This window comes from Podarcis filfolensis (genome assembly GCF_964270895.1).
Source record: "Podarcis filfolensis genome assembly, chromosome: 14".
Taxonomy (NCBI): Eukaryota; Metazoa; Chordata; class Lepidosauria; order Squamata; family Lacertidae; genus Podarcis; species Podarcis filfolensis.
Window position 1 is genome coordinate 20,828,073 of NC_139616.1, and position 19,097 is coordinate 20,847,169.

Below are 19,097 nucleotides of genomic sequence, written 5' to 3' on the forward strand. Positions count from 1 at the left end.
ACAAGGCATTTTGAGCAAATGAACCTTCCTGTCTTTATTATAAGGAAATCAGCCCTGAGTGCTCACTGAAAGGACAGATCCTGTAGCTGAGGCTCCAATACTGTGGCCACCTCATGAGAAGAGAAGACTCCCTGGAAAAGACCCTGATGTCGGGAAAGATGGAGGGCACAAGGAGAAAGGGGACAACAGAGGACGAGATGGCTAGATAGTGTTCTCGAAGATACCAGCATGAGTTTGACCAAACTGCGGGAGGCAGTGGAAGACAGGAGTGCCTGGTGTGCTCTGGTCCATGGGGTCACGAAGAGTCGGACACGACTAAACGACTAAACAACAACAGTCTTTATTGTTCTCCATGGGAAAGGTGTGTGTGTGTGCACATATTCAACGTCCAAAGGGGAAAAAATCCCCACTTGGTATCCTCAAGCCTTGGGCCTATGGCCCTATGTAAAGATGCTCATCTTGAACACAGATCTGCAAATACACTTCATCACTGGCAAATGAACCTTTTGTTTAGCTAGTGCACAGAATCAAGCAGTTCCCAACCCTTTCCCTGAGCCTATAGAAGCGTCGTGTGTTCACTTTATACTCCAGAGATACTAAATAAACAGCAGGACTGCTTGTTGCCAGTGTGAAATCAGGAACGTCCCCACATGTGTTCAGGCACCTGAAGAATTGGGTGCTGAATCTTGGAAACAACACTGCAAAACTTCTTGCTGCTTTTTAGACATCTGACACTGGATTGAAGAAGTGGGAAGAATGGGAAAGAACTACCATGGACTGGCTATCAAGACCAGCCATGGTCTACAGACCGTTGGCCCCAATCCCAGTCTGCCAAAGTAATTTAAAAAAAAAGGATTGATTACAGAGTTTGCAGTCTTCTAAATCTTTCCCATAAAGGGGGAAATGGCTTACTGAAATCAACACAAATTGTCTCAGTCACCTGTCAGCCATGTATAGGAAAATGGGCAAATGCACTAAACACAATTATCAGAGTTAATAAGTAGTGGCAGCACAAGGAGATTAGTCAGATAGCATTTCACATTCACCCTCAACTGAGGATATAGCCATGATGTTCTGATGCAGCATTAAAAATGGATAAGAGGAATATAATTTGAGAAATTCCATTTGAATATTCCTCTGACATCTAAGTCTTGTTTTAGAGCTTAGAATATCATTAAAATGTCCAGGAGACAAAGCTAGAAGAAACTGAAAATGGACACACGTGTTACCATTAGCTCAGTGTGTAAAATACAGCTTTGTGTAGACAAAGTGCCAATGTGTCCTTGATATAAATACTACCCCTTTTTACATCATGGAGCAGGCTACATTTAGGAAGGTAGCACTACTGAATACAGATGCCACCTGCACATGGCATCCTTAATTGAAATAAGATCCTTAGCAAGGGAAGAAGGTAACAAAAGGATGAAAGCACAGGAGATACCTCTGCCCAATACTCTGAAGAGCTACTACCAGTCACGCAGCTGGGCTAGACAGACAAGCAGTTTGACTTGCTGTAAGATAGCTTCCTGCCTCTGTTGAGGAATACAGTGGTACCTCGGGTTAAGTACTTAATTCGTTCCGGAGGTCCGTTCTTAACCTGAAACTGTTCTTAACCTGAAGCACCACTTTTAGCTAATGGGGCCTCCTGCTGCCGACGCGTCGCCAGAGCACGATTTTTGTTCTCATCCTGAAGCGAAGTTCTTTTTTTTTTTTTTTTTTATAATATATTTATTAAAGTTTTCAAATAAAGCATATATTAGATAAGCACTTATCATTGTCCATTTAACATCTCTCAATTGTTACATGGGACTCCCCCACACCTCCCGCATACACTTACATCATTATTAAATTAGTTTCAAACAAATTATCATTTAATTCATCTTAATTAATAATCTTAATTTGGTTTGACATATAATTCAACCTTAAATCTAATTTAATGGTAGACAATTGTCTGCACTGGCATCCAATTCAACACTCAGCCAAATTACAATATTTTTGTAAATAAATCTTAAATTTCCTCCAGTCTTCTTCCATCCTTTCTTCTCCCTGGTCTCGAATTCTGCCGGTCATCTCGGCTAGTTGCATATAGTCCATCAGTTGCATCTGCCATTCTTCCACAGTGGGTAGCTCCTGAGTTTTCCAATTCTTGGCAATTAATATTCTTGCTGCTGTTGTTGCGTACAAAAAGAATGTTCTGTCCTCTTTTAACACACTCTGGCCGACAATACCCAGGAGAAAGGCCTCTGATTTCTTAGTGAAGGTGTATTTAAACACCTTTTTTAATTCATTATATATCTTCTCCCAAAAGGCCTTCACTCTAGGGCAGGTCCACCAGAGGTGAAAAAATGTTCCTTCATTTTCCTTACATTTCCAACATTTGCTATCAGACGAATGGTATATTTTAGCCAGTTTAACAGGGGTCATGTACCATCTATACATCATTTTCATCACATTTTCCTTCAACGCATTACATGCAGTGAAGTTCAGCCCAGAGGTCCACAACCTTTCCCAATCTTCAAACATAATATTATACCCAATATCCTGCGCCCATTTTATCATTGTTGATTTTACCATTTCGTCATGTGTGTTCCATTTCAGCAGCAAGTTATACATTCTTGAAAGTACCTTAGTCTTAGGTTCTAACAGTTCAGTTTCTAACTTTGACTTTTCCACTTGGAATCCTAGCTTTTTGTCATTTTTAAACACTTCTTTAATCTGAGCATAGTGTAACCAGTCTCGCACTTTGTCTCTCATCTTTTCTAAACTCTGCAACTTCCAGTTGTCACCATCCTTTTCTATTATCTCCCAATATTTTGGCCAGTTGGCCTCCATATTGGCTCTTTTCCGAGCCTTAGCCTCCAGGGGTGACAGCCACCTCGGAGTTTTATTCTCCAGTAAGTCTTTATATTTTGTCCAGACATTAAAGACTGATTTTCTGACAATATGGTTCTTGAAGGCCTTATTTATCTTAGCTTTATCATACCATAAATATGCATGCCATCCAAACGCATTATTAAAACCTTCCAAATCCAAGACATCCGTATCTTCAAGAAGTAACCAATCTTTTAACCAGCAGAAAGCTGCAGCTTCATAATACAACTTTAAATCTGGCAGGGCAAAGCCCCCTCTTTCTTTCGCATCTGTTAATATTTTAAATTTGATTCTGGGCTTTTTGCCCTGCCAGACAAATTTAGAAATATCTTTCTGCCACTTCCGGAAGCACTCTGTCTTGTCTACAATCTGCAGTGTCTGAAACAAAAATAACATTTTTGGCAATACATTCATCTTGATGGCAGCTATTCGGCCTAACAAAGAAAGTTTTAGTCTTGACCAACTATCCAAGTCTCTCTTAATCTCTGACCAACATTTTTCATAATTATCTTTAAATAAACTCAGATTTTTTGCTGTTATGTTTACCCCTAGGTATTTAACTTTTTTAACCACATTTAGTTCTGTCTCTTTCTGAAGCTGTTCCAACTCAATATCTGTCACGTTTTTCCCCAAAACTTTAGTTTTTTGCTTATTTAACTTAAATCCTGCCACTCGACCAAAGTTTTGAATCAGTTGTAATACTCTTTTCAAACTAGACTCCGGCTCCTGTAATGTCAGAACTAGGTCATCTGCAAAAGCTTTAAGCTTATATTGTTTCGCTCCGACCTGAATCCCTTCCACCAACCGGTCCCCCCTAATCATATTCAGGAGCACTTCCAGAACCGAAATAAACAGTAATGGGGAAATCGGGCAGCCTTGTCGTGTACCTTTTTCAATTTTAAACTCTTCTGTAACCACATTGTTAACTATCAGTTTAGCCTTTTGTTCTGAATATATTGCCTCAATCCCGTTCTCAAACCCCCGTCCCACTCCCATTTCTTTTAAATTCCCCTTCATAAATTTCCAAGAAATGTTGTCAAAGGCTTTCTCCGCGTCTATAAAAATTAAAACTGCTTTAGTGTTTATGTTTGTTTGTAAAAGTTCCAAAATGTCTATGATGTTCCTTGTGTTAGTAAACATGTGTCTGCCCGGGAGAAAGCCTGCCTGGTCTTTATGGATTATCTCACTTAAAACTTTCTTAAATCTTCGTGCCAAAACATCTGCAAATATTTTGTAATCCACATTTAAAAGGGAGATGGGACGGTAATTCTTGAGTTGTGTCTTTTCAGTTTCTGACTTTGGAATCAATGTGATAAATGCTTCTTTCCACGATTCAGGCGCCTTCTTCCCCTCCATTATTTCATTACTGACCTCCAACAAAGGTTGTATCAAATAATCCTTCAATGTCTTGTAGTAGTTAGAGGTCAGTCCATCTGGCCCTGGTGATTTGCCCTGTTTCAGACTCAGGATGGCCTGTTCAATCTCTTGTCGTGTTATTTTGCCATTTAAAATTGTTTTATTTTCTTCTGACAGCTTTGCTAATCCATTTCTCTCCAAAAATTGTGTAATCTCTATTTCATCTTGTGGCCCTTGAGTATATAACTTTTTAAAATACCTCTGGAAGCACTTTCTAATCTCTCCCGGGTTCTGAATGTTCCTTCCTTCAACCTCTAAGTTTGTTACTGTATTTAATCTTTGTCTCCTTTTCAACTGCCAAGCTAGCAGTTTCCCACATTTATTTGCCGATTCAAAAGTTTTTTGTTTCATTGTTTTAATCTTCCATTCTATTTCCTGATTTATCAGCTTGGAATATTGCGCCTGATAAAGTTTAATTTCTCTCAGAATCGGTTGGGACTTCGGGTTAGATCTTAACTTCTTCTCCAACTCTTTGATACTTTCCAGAATTTTATCTTTCTTTTCATTTTGCAGTCTTTTCTTTAAGGAATTCTGTTGAATCAAGAACCCTCTCATCACAGCTTTACTTGCATCCCAGATAGTTCTTTTTTCCACCGTAGTGTTCAAATTAATCTCAAAATAGTCCTTTAAGGTTTTTTGGGCCTTCTTTACAATTCTTTGATCTCTAAACAGGCCATCATTCATCTTCCATCTAAAGGAGCCGATTGGGATCAATGTCATATCCATTCTCAAGGCGTTATGGTCGGAGCATGTTTTGGGGCAGATTTCCACCTTCCTCACCTTAGGTGCCAGACTTCTAGTTATCCATATTTGGTCGATTCGTGTCCAAGTCAGTTGAGCTTCAGAAAAGAATGTTCCTTCTCTTCCCAGGGGGTTTCTAACTCTCCAGATGTCAACCCAGTCCATATTGTCAGTCATTTCAAAAAAGGTCTTAGGTAGTCTTCCCTCTTTAGTAATGTTCTGGTTCTGTGACTTATCCATATTTGTTGATACGACCCCGTTCATGTCCCCCATCATAATGACGTTGTTGTAATCCAGATAATCCAGCATGATCTCGTGCAACTTCTTATAAAAATCCGATTTTCCTTCATTTGGAGCATAAATTCCTAATATCAAAATTTTTTCTCCTTGATACTGTACTTCTATTGCGAGGATTCTTCCACTTTCATCTTTAAAGAGAAATTTTGGTGAAAGGCTCTCTTTTGCATAGATCACTACACCTCTCTTTTTAACTGTATCCGATGATATAAATTCTTGACCAAGCCTTTTATTTATTAACACCTTTCTATGGAGCCTAATCACATGTGTTTCTTGTAAGCATATAATGTCCAATTGTTCCTTTTTTAGAATATGAAAAATTTTAGACCTTTTTTCGGGACTGTTACAGCCATTTATGTTCCAACTCAAAAGCTGCAGAGACATCCTGGATAGATCTGGTTATTCTTTCTGGGGTGGTACCTTGTTCTCCGGTCCTTGAGGATCCGAGGGGGCGGGCTCCCCTGGAAGTTCTGGCGCTGGCAATCCAAGTCCTTTGTGGAGGTCTTCTCCGTGTGCTCCCAAAAACTTGTCTCTATCTTCCACTGTTTTGATTTTGTTCTTTCTCCCTCTGTAGGTAAAGGATAATCCTTGTGGAAACTCCCACCTGAAGATAATTGCGTTGCTTCTCAACAGTCTTGCCAATTCCGTGTAGTTAGATCTAAGGTCCAGCAACTGCTTAGGAATGTCCTTGTAGATTTCAATTCTCTTGCCCAAAATGTCTAGTGACTTTTCGTAGTGCAGGCCCAAAATCTTGTCCCTTTCCCCCTTTGATCTCAGTGTTATCAAACAGTCTCTGGGCTTCTCTGTCCTTCTGACTCTGCCAAGCCTGAAAGCAGATACAATTTTAAAGTCTTTTTCCTCTAACTTCCAAAACTTGGCAAATTCCTTAGTTAGAAATTCAATAAAGTTATCTTCTTCCACCTCTGGTATTGACCGTATCCTCAAGTTGGTCTCCCTGTTTCGCAGTTCTGTCATCAAAAAGTAAATCTGATGTTCTCCAACTTGTTTGCTGAGTGGTCTTACTTCTTTCTCAAGTTCTTCCAGTCTTTGACTAGTATCTTCAGCCAGTTTACGATTTTCACCTACAGCCTCCTTTAATTCTCCAATAGACTGGGCATTCTGTGCAACTTGTCCAGTCAGCTTATTCAAACTTTCTGTGTTCTGTTCAATTTTAGCTGTATGCAAATCAGCCTTCTTGTCCAGAGCCTCCAGTTTCTCCAAAATTTTCTCCAAGACAGAGCTACTTGTCCCTGAAGCCATATCTCCCAGGTGCAGCTCCTCTGTCTCACCCTCCCCTGCCTGTATTAGGGAGGCCGCCTCTATGTCTGGAGGCAAAGTGGAAGGCAAGGCCGGCACAGAAGATCTACGCTGTGAGGCTGCAGATAAAGTTAGAGTTGTTTGTTTAGTCCTTCCTCTTCTCCTTGCGCCACTCATTCCAAAGTTATCTGTAATCCAAGGTCAATCCAAGTTGTTCCCATGAGAAAGCAGAGTCCCAGATGCAATAGTCAAACAGAGGCCGGGAAAGGGAAAGTAAAACAAAGTCACTGCTGTAAGTCCAAAATCCTCTAGAGGGAGCTTAATACGTCTTCAGGGAAAAGATCAAATCCAAGTTAAACTTATAAATTTAAGTCCATGTCTATCGCCTCCACAATGTATTATTTTTAGCAGAGTGAAACTTAAAGCAAAACAGTGTTTCTTACAGTGCCTTGACTGCAACAGTTTCAAAGTATCCAGTTCCAACTCAGAATGTTTCAAAATCTGAATTCAATGTATCCAAAGTTGCAAACTGGTGCTCATCCAGGCAGCTCCAGCACCAGAGATTCTTATTTATTTTATAATCCACTGGTGCCACAGAAGAAGGATATCAGTGCACCCCGAATATAACCAGCAAAAGTCAATAGCTCAAAGTCTTTCACTCAGAAAACTGCTTTAACAGGGTGCCAGCATTTAGTTAACGCATAACTTTTTGTCTCCACTCCTCCTGCTCTTTGCTTAAAGTTCAGTATAGCGGGAGATGGGCTTCCTGCTTATCCTCACTCCGTTTTCAGCCAGATTTCAACTTTTTTAAAAAAGTTTTAAAAGTTTCATAAAGTTCTCAAAAAGTTTCAGAAAGTTGACAAAAGTTTCAGAAAGTTTTCAATGTCCAAATTTACTCACGGGTTGTAGTTTCCAAAGTTCAGAAAAGTTGCAGGAAGAAAGGACAGCGCTGACCGGCAACAGCAATGCGGCTTCACTTCGCTGTTTGCGCAACGACCCACAGCGCCGCTACCCCCTCCGCGATCCGGAGCCCCTTACGGGGTCCCTTCAACGTTTTGGGGGCTGCTTCTGGCGCCCGCCGGGTCCCGAGACCACAGGCTTCTGCCACCTGTGGTTTTCCTGAATGGGTCTCCGCTTCGCCGTAGCGGACGACCCGTTTACAGCGGAGCTCCCTTCTCCTTACTCGGAGAAGGCAGCCATTACCGGTCGCGCCGCCTCCGGAAGTCCTGAAGCGAAGTTCTTAACCCGAGGTACTATTTCTGGGTTAGCAGAGTCTGTAACCTGAAGCGTATGTAACCTGAGGTACCACTGTAACTACTAGACCAGGGGTCAGCAACCTTTTTCAGCAGTGGGCCGGTCCGCCGTCCCTCAGACCATGTGGTGGGCTGTACTATATTTGGGGGGGGGGGGGTTGAACAAATTCCTATGCCCCACAAATAACCCAGAGATGCATTTTAAATAAAAGCACACATTCTACTCATGTAAAAACATGCTGATTCCTAGAATGTCCGCGGGCCAGATTGAGAAGGCGATTGGGCCGCATCCAGGACCTCAGGCCTTAGGTTGCCTACCCCTGTACTAGACCAACGTATTTGCTGACTGAACAGAGAAGACTGCTTCTGTCCTGATGACATTATGTATCTTAAAGGGCAATATAGAAAGGACAAAGGTAACAAAGATACAGGACTGAACAAGGCACCAGCCACTCAGTTTTAAACTTCACAAAATATCGTTTTAGGACACAAGCTGTGTCTTACATTTTATTTATTAAATTTGTCTGAGGATCTCAGGGTGGTTCACAGTATAAAAATACAAAATAAAAACACATAATACGTAATAAAAACAAACAAAAACAGAACAAACCAGTAACCCCTCCCCCCAAACAGACATGGGGGTTACAGGTACAGCTTTATATCAGAAGTCTCCGTCTGACCCTTGACACAGAAACAAGAGTCCTGACACCCGAGTGCTGCAGTTTTTCAGCTAAAGACGTTTTTTATTTAGATAGACTTTGATCACCTTCCTCCTGGTATATTCTCTTTTCTCCTTTGTCATTTTACCCCTCTGTAAAATGAGGAACGCCAAGACAGTTACAGTTCACTTCAAAAAAAGAAACTTTTCAAAAATGAGGTGATTGGTAAAAAGGAAGCTGAAGGGGAAAGGGAAAAGGATTCAATATCAGGGTATTCAAAACCACAAGCTCAGCTAGAATTTACAGCACAGATCAAGAAATTACCAGCAAGCTGGTTTTTAACCAGCATGGTTAAAAAGCACCGTCAAGGAAACTAACCGATCACTTTTTCATAAAATGGAAGCCTGGCCCAAATGGAGAACAGAAAGGAAGGGAAATAATTTTGAAAAAGGAATGCAGTTGGACATTAAGAGATGCAAAGGGGGGGGAGTAGCGGAGTATATTGATTAAAGCACTGACACAAATTTAAAAAATATATTTAAATAAATCAGAAGCAGGGGGGCTTTTGACAAAGTCCCTCACCAAATGCTCCTGGGTATACTTAACCTGTCATGGAACAGGAGAATACATTTGTAATTTTGTCATGACACACACTGAACTCCAAAGTAGAACCCTTGTGCAACAGTGCTTAAGGCATACATTTTTATATGTTCAAAGTTATGAAATAACTTCTTATTTATTGTTGATATATAGTTTTGTTTAAGGCAAGTACTAACCAGTTTTTCTTGGAAGAACTCCCCACACCACCTGCTTTTACAAAGGAAAAAAAATCTGATTTTGTGAATGGGATAGCTGATGACATTTTATTATACAAACTGCACACTTTAAAAAAAAGATGGAGTACTGATCCATATGCAACGTCTTCTACCACCTAGTTTTAAACTTGCTAGCTTTTAAGTCCAACTAACTTCAGTGAAATATACTCCCATGTGCATCTGCCTCAGCACCTTGATACAGTTTGTAAAAGTCTCTCTGGCTAAGCAGCATAGATCAGGAAGTTAGATGCAATGTTTCTTCCCTAAGCAGAAGCAGGTCAAAAGCTTGAAATGCTGACACTGATCTGTTTTTTCTAGCTGCATGAATTAAGTTATAAAACCAGGCAGCATCTCAACCGTCAATCCAGAAAAGCACATAATAAGCAGGTGGGAGAGCAAGGAAGAATGATGTGGGGAAGATGCGCTACGTAGCATCTTGAAACAATAGGAAAGAATCAGTGTTCGAAACACCCATTGTTCTAGGAGCATTTTGCGACAGGAAACTTCATTAGTTAGAGTAGTTTCTGAGCTCTGGGTGCAGTACTGAGCCTAAGATTTTGGATTAAAACTGCAGAGTGGAAAGAAAGGAGGAACTTTTTCTGCCTCCCCACTACCAGCTACTTTCTGAAGACTGGAGAAGAGACCCTCTTAGGAATATTAGGTGGGCGGGGAGGGGAAGGACTAGACCATGTGGAAAACAAACATAATATTTTAGCTGCAGTTCATTCATTTTCAGCTTTGTATTCTTGTGATTAAAAAAGTGTGGCTAGACATTCCATTGTTGTGCTCATAACCTAGGTTTAAGGTGCCATTCAGCTCCTAGTTTTCATATGTCAGTTTCTAACACTGGAAAGAATGCAGTTCCATCTATTCCAGGTGAAGAGAATGGCGCAGTGGGGGACAGCTGTTCAAAGGGGGTTGTTGCCTGAAGGTCATGAAAAGGATTGGTCTTATCTACTCCTACTACATTCTCAAAACAGCCCACCAGGACTAGCTATGTATAGCTCTCATGAAAACAGCATTCAGGTTTACATTTTTTAAAGGATGAATCATGTGCTTATATTTCCTATAAGATGAACTCAGTTCATTTTGCTTCCCCTTTAAAGGTTGCCCCTTGGAATCATAGCTGTACTGGAGAGCTCCATTTATAATAGACTTTAAGATGATTTAGGCTTCAATTTTATAAGCATCTACCTTTAACCCGACTGAACATCTATTTTTTTCTGAGTAAGCATGCACAAGATTGGGCTACCTAAATGGTTTTAAGCAGTAAAATTACTCAAATCTGAAGACTTGCGACTGAAGGTTTTTATTGAGTTAAGAGTCTCAAAATGTCATTTGCTGCCTAAATGTGCAAAATACTTTATAAATCACCACAAACAGGGCTTTAACCTTTCATAAGGCAAGCAGAGACAATAATCTCAGGTGGTGGGTGTGGAGGAACAGTGAACTGGCACGCATACATACACTGGGACCCACTGCTCATTTGTCTCATTGTCTGCTCAACAATGCCTGCCAGCCAGCCAAATTCTTTGCTGCACCCTCCCCATCTTCCCAAAGAATGCATTGCAAGCTGTTGTAACAATCAGTTTGATTTCTATATTAGAATATGCAGCACAGATTATCCATTCACTAACACGATTATCACACATTTGAGCTTTAAAAATACTGTCAAAATGGATTCATTTAATCTATTGACACTTAATCAACTAGCACAGTTTTTGCACTGCAGTGGCTGACTTACAGTCCAATCCTATATACATCTATAAAGTAGCCCCACTAAGTTCAATGTAGCTTATACCTTGGGCAAAGGGTACAGACCAGGGACATCCAACTCCCAAGAGACTGTGATCTACTCACAGAATAAAAAACTGGAAGTGATGTACAAATTGTGGGGGGCAGGTCAAAATTGTCAAAGTTGATGATCTGTTTTTAGGGAGGCAAGTCTAAATTCTTGATCTTTTTTAGGGGTGCAGGTCAGATCGCCAGAGGAAACTCCGTCTTCCGTTCTTGAAATCGTGCGCGGATAAAGGAAAAAGGGAGCGGGCAGGGCCAAATGCTCCTCAACACGCCCCCCGGACAAAAACGAGCACGCAATCGTCCACAATTGATTTTTAACTATTGGGGGTTGACCTGTCAATCGCGGTCAACCTGTTGGACATTCCTGGTATAGACCATTTACTATAGTTTCCTTCGTCCAACTTATACACTCACCTCAGTCTCATCTCAGAATAGGCTGAAAACTAATCAAGATCAGGCATCATATCCACATGCTTTTAAAGTAACATGGGTGTCTGCTACACACACTCATGAAGAATCCCAACAGGGCACTCCTTCCCCCCACTCCATCTCCCAGTCTATGCCCAGAAACAATGGGATCTTAGGGGATAGAAGGTCTGTTCAAACCTTCCAGATCCCCACTCTGCACAACACAAAAATACTTTTACACCTTTCATAAGAAGCACTAATTAGGTGCTTAAAATGAAGTTTTATAATGGATGTTCCCAGAAATTGAGTTTTATAGTTTCACATTTACATGCCATTATTGGTACCATACAGCTTAACACACATGAATTAAACTGTAAAAGGTGATAATGCATGCATTTTCCAACATCATGATTTATGAGTAAACTCTACAAACAGATCATAGCAGAGATATACTATAGGCCAGAGGTCTTTGCGAATCTGACTCAGAAAAGGAAATCACTGCCAAGGGATCCAAGGCTGGCAGTACATCCCCTACTCTTTTGCTATCTGCTTGCTTGAAGAGCTATAGCAGCTGAAGCAATGACCATTAATGATTGGCTGGGAACAGCTGATATTACAGTCACAGCAGTCTACTATTTCAACTTGCATCAGCAATAAACAGGGGTTAGGGGACAGCGTTATTCACTGTTTTTAAAAATGATTTTCTGTCTAACTCTGTGCATTCGTGGAAATTGCATTGCTGTAAGTCATCTACTTTGAAATAGTTGTCAGTTAAATTGTTGTTGTGCTTTTTGCTAAATAGAGGTGGCTAAATTTTTTTATTTTATTATTAACTTTTATTTGTATCCCACCCTCCCCGGCCAAGATTTTAGCAAATCTTTCCTGTCTATCAGTTAATTACTTATGTAGTTCTGCAGCTCTGAATTTTTCCGTTTCTAAAAAGGCACTATTTCACAAAAGTACTAATCAAATGAATGAATACAGCACCAATAAGTGACTTTTTCTGATGTGCTTAGCCTTCTTCTCACATTTTATATTTAATCAAGTACCAAAAGAGCAGGATCATGGCTAGTGACCAAACACAAACAAAAAAGGAGCCCCCTAGGTGGCTTAGCCTTCCGAGGCCCAGAGCAAGTGTACCTGGCTGCCCCTGACCCTGCCTGGTTTTGAGAATGGTTTCAACTGTGGAAAGACTGCATATGTAAGTTTTTTTTCCTTAAAATGTAAACTATGTTAACAGAAACATGTGCTGTTGAATTGTCATGTCTTAAAATACTGTATTTACAAGTGTTCTAATAAAAATAATTTCTAAATAAAGTTCAAATAAGTCAGGAACATGCATGCACACATATTATTATGTTTATTATTTATTAAATTTGTATACTGCCTGAGTCCTGTAGATCTCAGCGCAGTTCACAATATATAATCAAAATATAAAAAACACAAAATACATAATCAAAACAGGAACAAAGACAACCAAATAATCTCCACTTCCACAACGTACTTTAAAAGGGCATCAGATGTCAATCAGCCAAAGGCCTGGTTAAAGAGGAATCTTTTTGCCTGGTGCCTAAAGACGTATAAAAGTGGCCAGCCAAACCTCCCCGGGGAGAGCATTCCACAAACAGGGAGCCTCTGCAGAAAAGGCCCTTTCTCATGTTGCCATAAACAGTGCACATTAGATTATCATGGCCTTCCCAGAGGGCCCAGGTACTACCAAGTCAAAGCAATAGGATCCAGGAGCTATTGCCCTGTATATCACTACAGTTGCCCTTGAAGCTCAAACACATGATTATGTTCTCCTGCTTTAAGTTCTCCCAATTAACACTGTTCAATTTAATGAATATTTATTGTTCCACCAACTAAATATCAGGGATATTTACTTTCTCCCTCACTGAAACAGTAATTTTCTCAGTAGCTGCCAGCCCTTGCTTGTAGCATATTTTGGATCAGTCTTCAAGCAAGTGGTCTTGCTTAGTAGCCTGGTCCAGAGAACCAAAACAGAGATGCCTCTCTTGTCTAAGCAAACGTAAATATGCTATGCTTATTAACTAAATGGATCACATGGTTTGGGATTACACTTCTAGTTTGCGTAAAGCCTCCATTTAGTTACAACCGTTATGTTCTCATTGTAATAGCAACCAGTAATGTTTGCTCCAGTAATCTAAGCTTCAAAATAGAAATCCAATTTAAAACAAGTCCATTTTCTGGATAATGATTTAACTCAAGGCAATTTAAATATCACATTTCAAATACAGCCAATTGTGACATGATGCAATGCATTCTTTTTCCTATGTTGCTTCTGGGATTCCTTGTTCATCATAAGAACTATTACCACAATTCCTCTTCCCCAAAGCAGAAGAAAATTAAGGTTAGCTGTTAGGCATGTTTCCATCAGAAAAGAATGTCCTGGAGTCTTATAAACGTTGTTGATTCTTTAAAGAGAGAGAGAGAGAGGGAGAGAGAGAGAGAGAGAGAGAGAGAGAGAGAGAGAGAGAGATTGCACTTTCTCCAGCACCCTGGTTAAAGAAAGAGTTTTGATTAAAGCAACATCAGCCCTATCTCCCAAACACCCCCAATTCTACAATACTGTTCTTTTGACTCCTTTGTCACCATACTGGACAAAGCTATTTTATATTTTATATTTTATATTTTATATTTTATATTTTATATTTTATATTTTATATTTTATATTTTATATTTTATATTTTATATTTTATATTTTATATTTTATATTTTATATTTTATATTTTATATTTTATATTTTATATTAGGAGCTACAGCCTTCTCAACCTGCAAATTCCAAGGTAAAAAGAGGCTGAATCGCTCCCTAGAGTCCACTGTGCTTCAGCAATTACCAGGTCATACCTAAAAGGAAGCTTTGCTTGACAATAAAGCATGGCTCATGACATCACCTTACTGCTGTTGCATAGCCCAAAATTTAGAAAACGTATCTCATTCCTCTTGGCTATTAAGAAAATGTTACAAAGAGTGGCGGAGTTTAGAGCCATCAAGGTACAGTATCAACAGGAGTCTTGCTCTGACAACCACAGTTAATTTTCCCTAGAAAATGATAGTGCAGTCCTTTAGAGTACAATGGTGCCTCGCAAGACAAAATTAATTCGTTCCGCGAGTCTTTTTGTCTTGCGATGTTTTTTGTCTTGCGAAGCACGGTCCGTCGCAACTGCGCCTCTTCAAGCCGCTTTAAGAAAAAAGCGAACAAACTCGCAAGACGTTTTCGTCTTGCGAAGCAAGCCCATAGGGAAAATCGTCTAGCGAAGCAACGCAAAAACCGAAAAACCCTTTCGTCTTGCGCGTTTTTCGTTTTGTGAGGCATTCGTCTTGCGGGGCACCACTGTACTCCTTGCTGTACCATAGTTCCCAGAAGTCTCTACGGGGGCGGGGCAGGAAGCAGAGAGCTAGCTGTGTCAAGAAAGATACAAATTAGAACTGTTACAGAAAGAAAGACAGTAACAGTTCACTGCCGAAAGTGATTTCATAATTAGACAAAACTTAAACATGCAACAAAGAATTTCCAAAATTATTACACGCCCACAAAAGATGGATTACGGAAGAAGCAAAGCAAAACAAAGCAGTGTATTTTTTTTAATACCGCACAAATTATGAAGTTAGATTTTTGTACTTAATGCCTTTTTAAGATTAAGAACTGCTATTAAAATTATTATTTATTTACTTAAAAAAAGTTGTAAGTAATTACTAGTAAACTAAGTCCTTTTGAAGTACATGTTTAGAAAGTCTGCAGGGTCAATTTCATGTCAACTTTCACTGGAATACCTCAATAAATTCATCTATTCTCCTGAAAGAGCAAAAAATTCAAACAGGAATTGACAGCTTGAAGCCAGCTGACAAAATGTGGCAAGTAATACTCTAAGATGCAGGTGCAGTTCCAATTGCAAGTGTTTATAAAGCTCTAAGCAAAAACAGGACACATCAGCTCCCTCTCACAAATACTGGGTAGTACAGCAGTTAGCGTCAATGTACCTTATTTAAAAGTTACTCAAGTATCCTATTAAGCACATTCTATAATTCACATATTCAGAACTGATATGGACAATATTGCTATGTTCAGTTCTGGCAGCATAACATGCTATCAAGTCAAGGACTAGTATTAAGGATCTGCTGTGCTAGGTTGACCCCTAGGTCAGTCTGACATAACAGGCAGTGTGTTAGCAGTGCAGGCATGCAAGACAAAATAAATGTTAAGAACAATATTTTGGGCAGTCACAAGTCAAATTTATTAACTCTTAAGTTATTCATTCCAGACTTCTAACCATAACCAACTTGAAAGGCTCTTAACAATTTTGAATCTTTGCCTGAAACCAAGAGCTCTGATAACCTTGGAAAACACACTTTGGTCTACTGTAGGGCTGGGCCATGGATTGACTAACTAAGGCCCGGGGCCCCAATGTGTGGACGGTCTGGGAATCGGCGTGTTTTTACATGAGTAGAATGTGTGCTTTTCTTTAAAATGCATCTCTGGGTTTTTGTGGAACATAGGAATTCGTTATTTCTTTCTTTCTTTTTCAAAATATAGTCCAGCCCCCCACAAGGTTTGAGGGACAGTGGACCCGCCCCCTTCTGAAAAAGTTTGCTGATTCCTGGGCTGGGCGATATATCAATATATTATACAAAACTGGTTTGAAGTCCGTATTGTGGTAACAGTTTGATAATATTTGACATGGTGATCTATCGTGAATCACAGTGTGTGCATGTACTATGTAACAAACAGTGATGTGGGGAAAGCTGGCCATCGCTTCGCTCATTATTCCTGCCACCCCTATTGCTTTGTACTATAAAATAGCAGTTGTAAAAGGGTAAAGGTATGTATCAGTTTTAGAACTCTAAGTAGTAGCATTTGCCAGGACATTACCTCGTTTCCCTTTACATAGTTCTATCCTTACATCAGACATTGTGATATATTGGTATATCATTAGTCTACTGTTCAACGGATTAATCTTGTCAGAGCCCTCTCATGATATCTATTGATTTTATTTTTGGGATTGGTCCATGTTATTCCCATTGCATCTTGTGTCCTGTCTCAACTAGGAAAGATGGAAATGTGTGAATATCATCCCATGTGCACCTTAAACATTCAAGAGGCTGCCTCTCAGCTTCCTTTTCCTGTCCCACATTCCTTTATTTTCCCACAGTTCAGGTGTCTGATAGTAGTACTGACCCCATTACAACTTAATGTCAGGTGCATTTTTGCAAATTCATTGTGAAAAATTTAAGATTATGTATGTTTCAGTTATCATTTATGCTTCAGCAATCATCTGTTTTAAAGATACGGTAAGAAACATTTTTATGTTTTCACTACAGCTACAAAATAGATCCATTCTGAAAACCTTAACACACTATTATAAAAACGGCAGTGCATTGAACTGAACATTGAAGCTGAAGTTCCAAATGCAACATTAATACACACCCTTCACAACCAGTTGCCAAGAAAAAATACAATAGGAATCTAAAGCTTTGAAAAGATGTGAAGCATTCTATCCTTATTACAAATTTGGAAAAAAAACCACATCTTCCAAGACAGAACTTTTAATCCATGCAGCCATGAAAGTGGGCCAGAAGTACTTAATCCCATTTAAGCTTAGAAACACCCTCACACATGGCTAGAAATATTACTTTAATATATACATATTCACATTCTGAAAAGCTGCTGCTTCCTCCCATTTTCATTTTCTGCCTCCTGTACCTATAAGAGCAATTTTTATTTTTATTTTTCATGCAGCTATCTTTGTGCAAGAGCACTTCTACACAAAAGAGCTGTGTAAAAAATAATAATACCATAAATATGCCTTAAGCAACAGCAGGTGAAAAAGGGCGGGCTGCATCCTTCCTTTGGGCTGATAGAAACAACATGGAAGTCGGGGTGAGGTAATATCCAGCAAAACGTCACCACCCTTCTAAAGGCTATCCACAGAATGTGATTCAGTGCACTCAGTCATGTAATGTGTGATTTTATATTGGATTTTCTTCCCCCATTGGATTATTCACAGGCTGGGAATATCCAGATTTGGGGGGGGGGGGTGTTATGGACTGCTACTTGGATGAAGAGGACATCATGTGGATTCTACACACACACACACACACACACACACACACACACACACACACACACGTGAAATCCACATTATCTCCAGCATGGATGAGCCCTAAGTAAAGTAAACAGGGAACTGTTACCCCTTCAACTCTACACTAGAACAATGCCATATGAACTTTTGACAAGCACAGTTGATCTGTGAAGATCTCTGCCACTAAGAGTAGCACTGATTGTACAATTTGGGTTTTTTTAAGTGAGACCAACAGATAGACAGTTCTCAAAAATGCAGACAACTCAGTTTATCTACTTTAATGCTTTGGATTATCACCAATATTTTAGTACAGGTGGAAATGGCAGAGAGAAGCACAATACATTACTAAACTAGTGAGATTTCTTTATAGAATTTATACCTTCTTTTCACTATATGTCTCAAAGTAGCTTACAGAAAATAACAAAACATACAAAAAACAAAATTAAAAACACAGATTAAAACATCAGTAGACAGAAACACTAGAGCGACTCCAAGTTAAGTGTGTATATAGCACAGTATCCTAAAGTCACAATCCTGTGCATGCTTACCTGATAATGAAATTCATTGAACTCAGTGGGTGTTGCCACCAAGAAGACATGTACATAATTGAGCTAAAGGGGCAAGGTCCCAGTGATCAACAGTTTTGGCTTGGGTGCCAAGAGCACCCAAAATATCAAGATCTCCGATATGCTCTATTGGTGTGCAAAACCAAGTCATGTTAGGCTCAGGCCAATAGCAAACTGAGTATCTAACCTGACAAATAATTCCATTTGGACTGAGAACAGGGCCACAGACCAGTTTATATGTTACAACTGCCAGATCTGCACCAGCAACTGATGCCCTTGCAAATGTCAGCTTTTCCTAGATACTGTACAAAAACCTATACATCCACTTTGCAAATATACCCTATGAGAGCTGCTAACAATGTTGTACAATGTTGTACTACCATATGACTGCACATACCTGTATGGCACATCAGTGGCCGAAAAAAAGGAAGGAGTGGGAACAATCACTCTCTTCAAAATGAAGACTTCCTAACCTGACCGGAGAGGCAATTCTTACCACTCATAAGCAGCTGCTACATTAACAAGGATCTATGCCTACATTTTAGTCATGTTATAGCAACTCATCAGTTTATAGTATGAAAAATAATTATTAAGAAGTCTGACCACTATGAGCTAGTGTCAGTCAGTCACCAGTACTCCATATATTGATAATTACAGCTGTTTTAACCTCTAAAGCAGAGGTTCCTAAACTGTGGTCCATGAGTATCTGTGACGAATGGTGGAAGCAGCAGCCGCTCCATCATTCTAGGAAACTGGTGGTCCATTTGGAAGGTTAGTGGGACACACTAGAAGTGATGGGGCAGGAGAAACTTGAACAGAGTGGAAAGGATTGGAAATCAGAAAGACAGAGCATGAGGCAAATCCATATTATTTTTTTCTGTGTATTTATTGATTTAACCACTATTGTATTTTT

The 19,097-nt window shown here is 39.7% G+C and overlaps 1 protein-coding gene across 13 annotated transcripts in view; it reads right to left on the reverse strand.

Moving 5' to 3' along the window:
* Window positions 1–19,097, reverse strand: part of MEF2A (myocyte enhancer factor 2A) — a 98,854-nt gene that overhangs the window by 67,144 nt on the left and 12,613 nt on the right. The window contains exon 2 of one of the 13 annotated variants that reach the window (XM_083586742.1): window positions 17,182–17,239. The exons of 11 other annotated variants lie outside the window; for them this stretch is intronic. The gene's annotated coding sequence lies outside the window, so the exon portion shown is untranslated. Of the gene's footprint in view, window positions 1–17,181; window positions 17,240–19,097 lie in introns of those variants that run through there. One more of the 13 variants, XM_083586740.1, reaches the window with a different exon arrangement.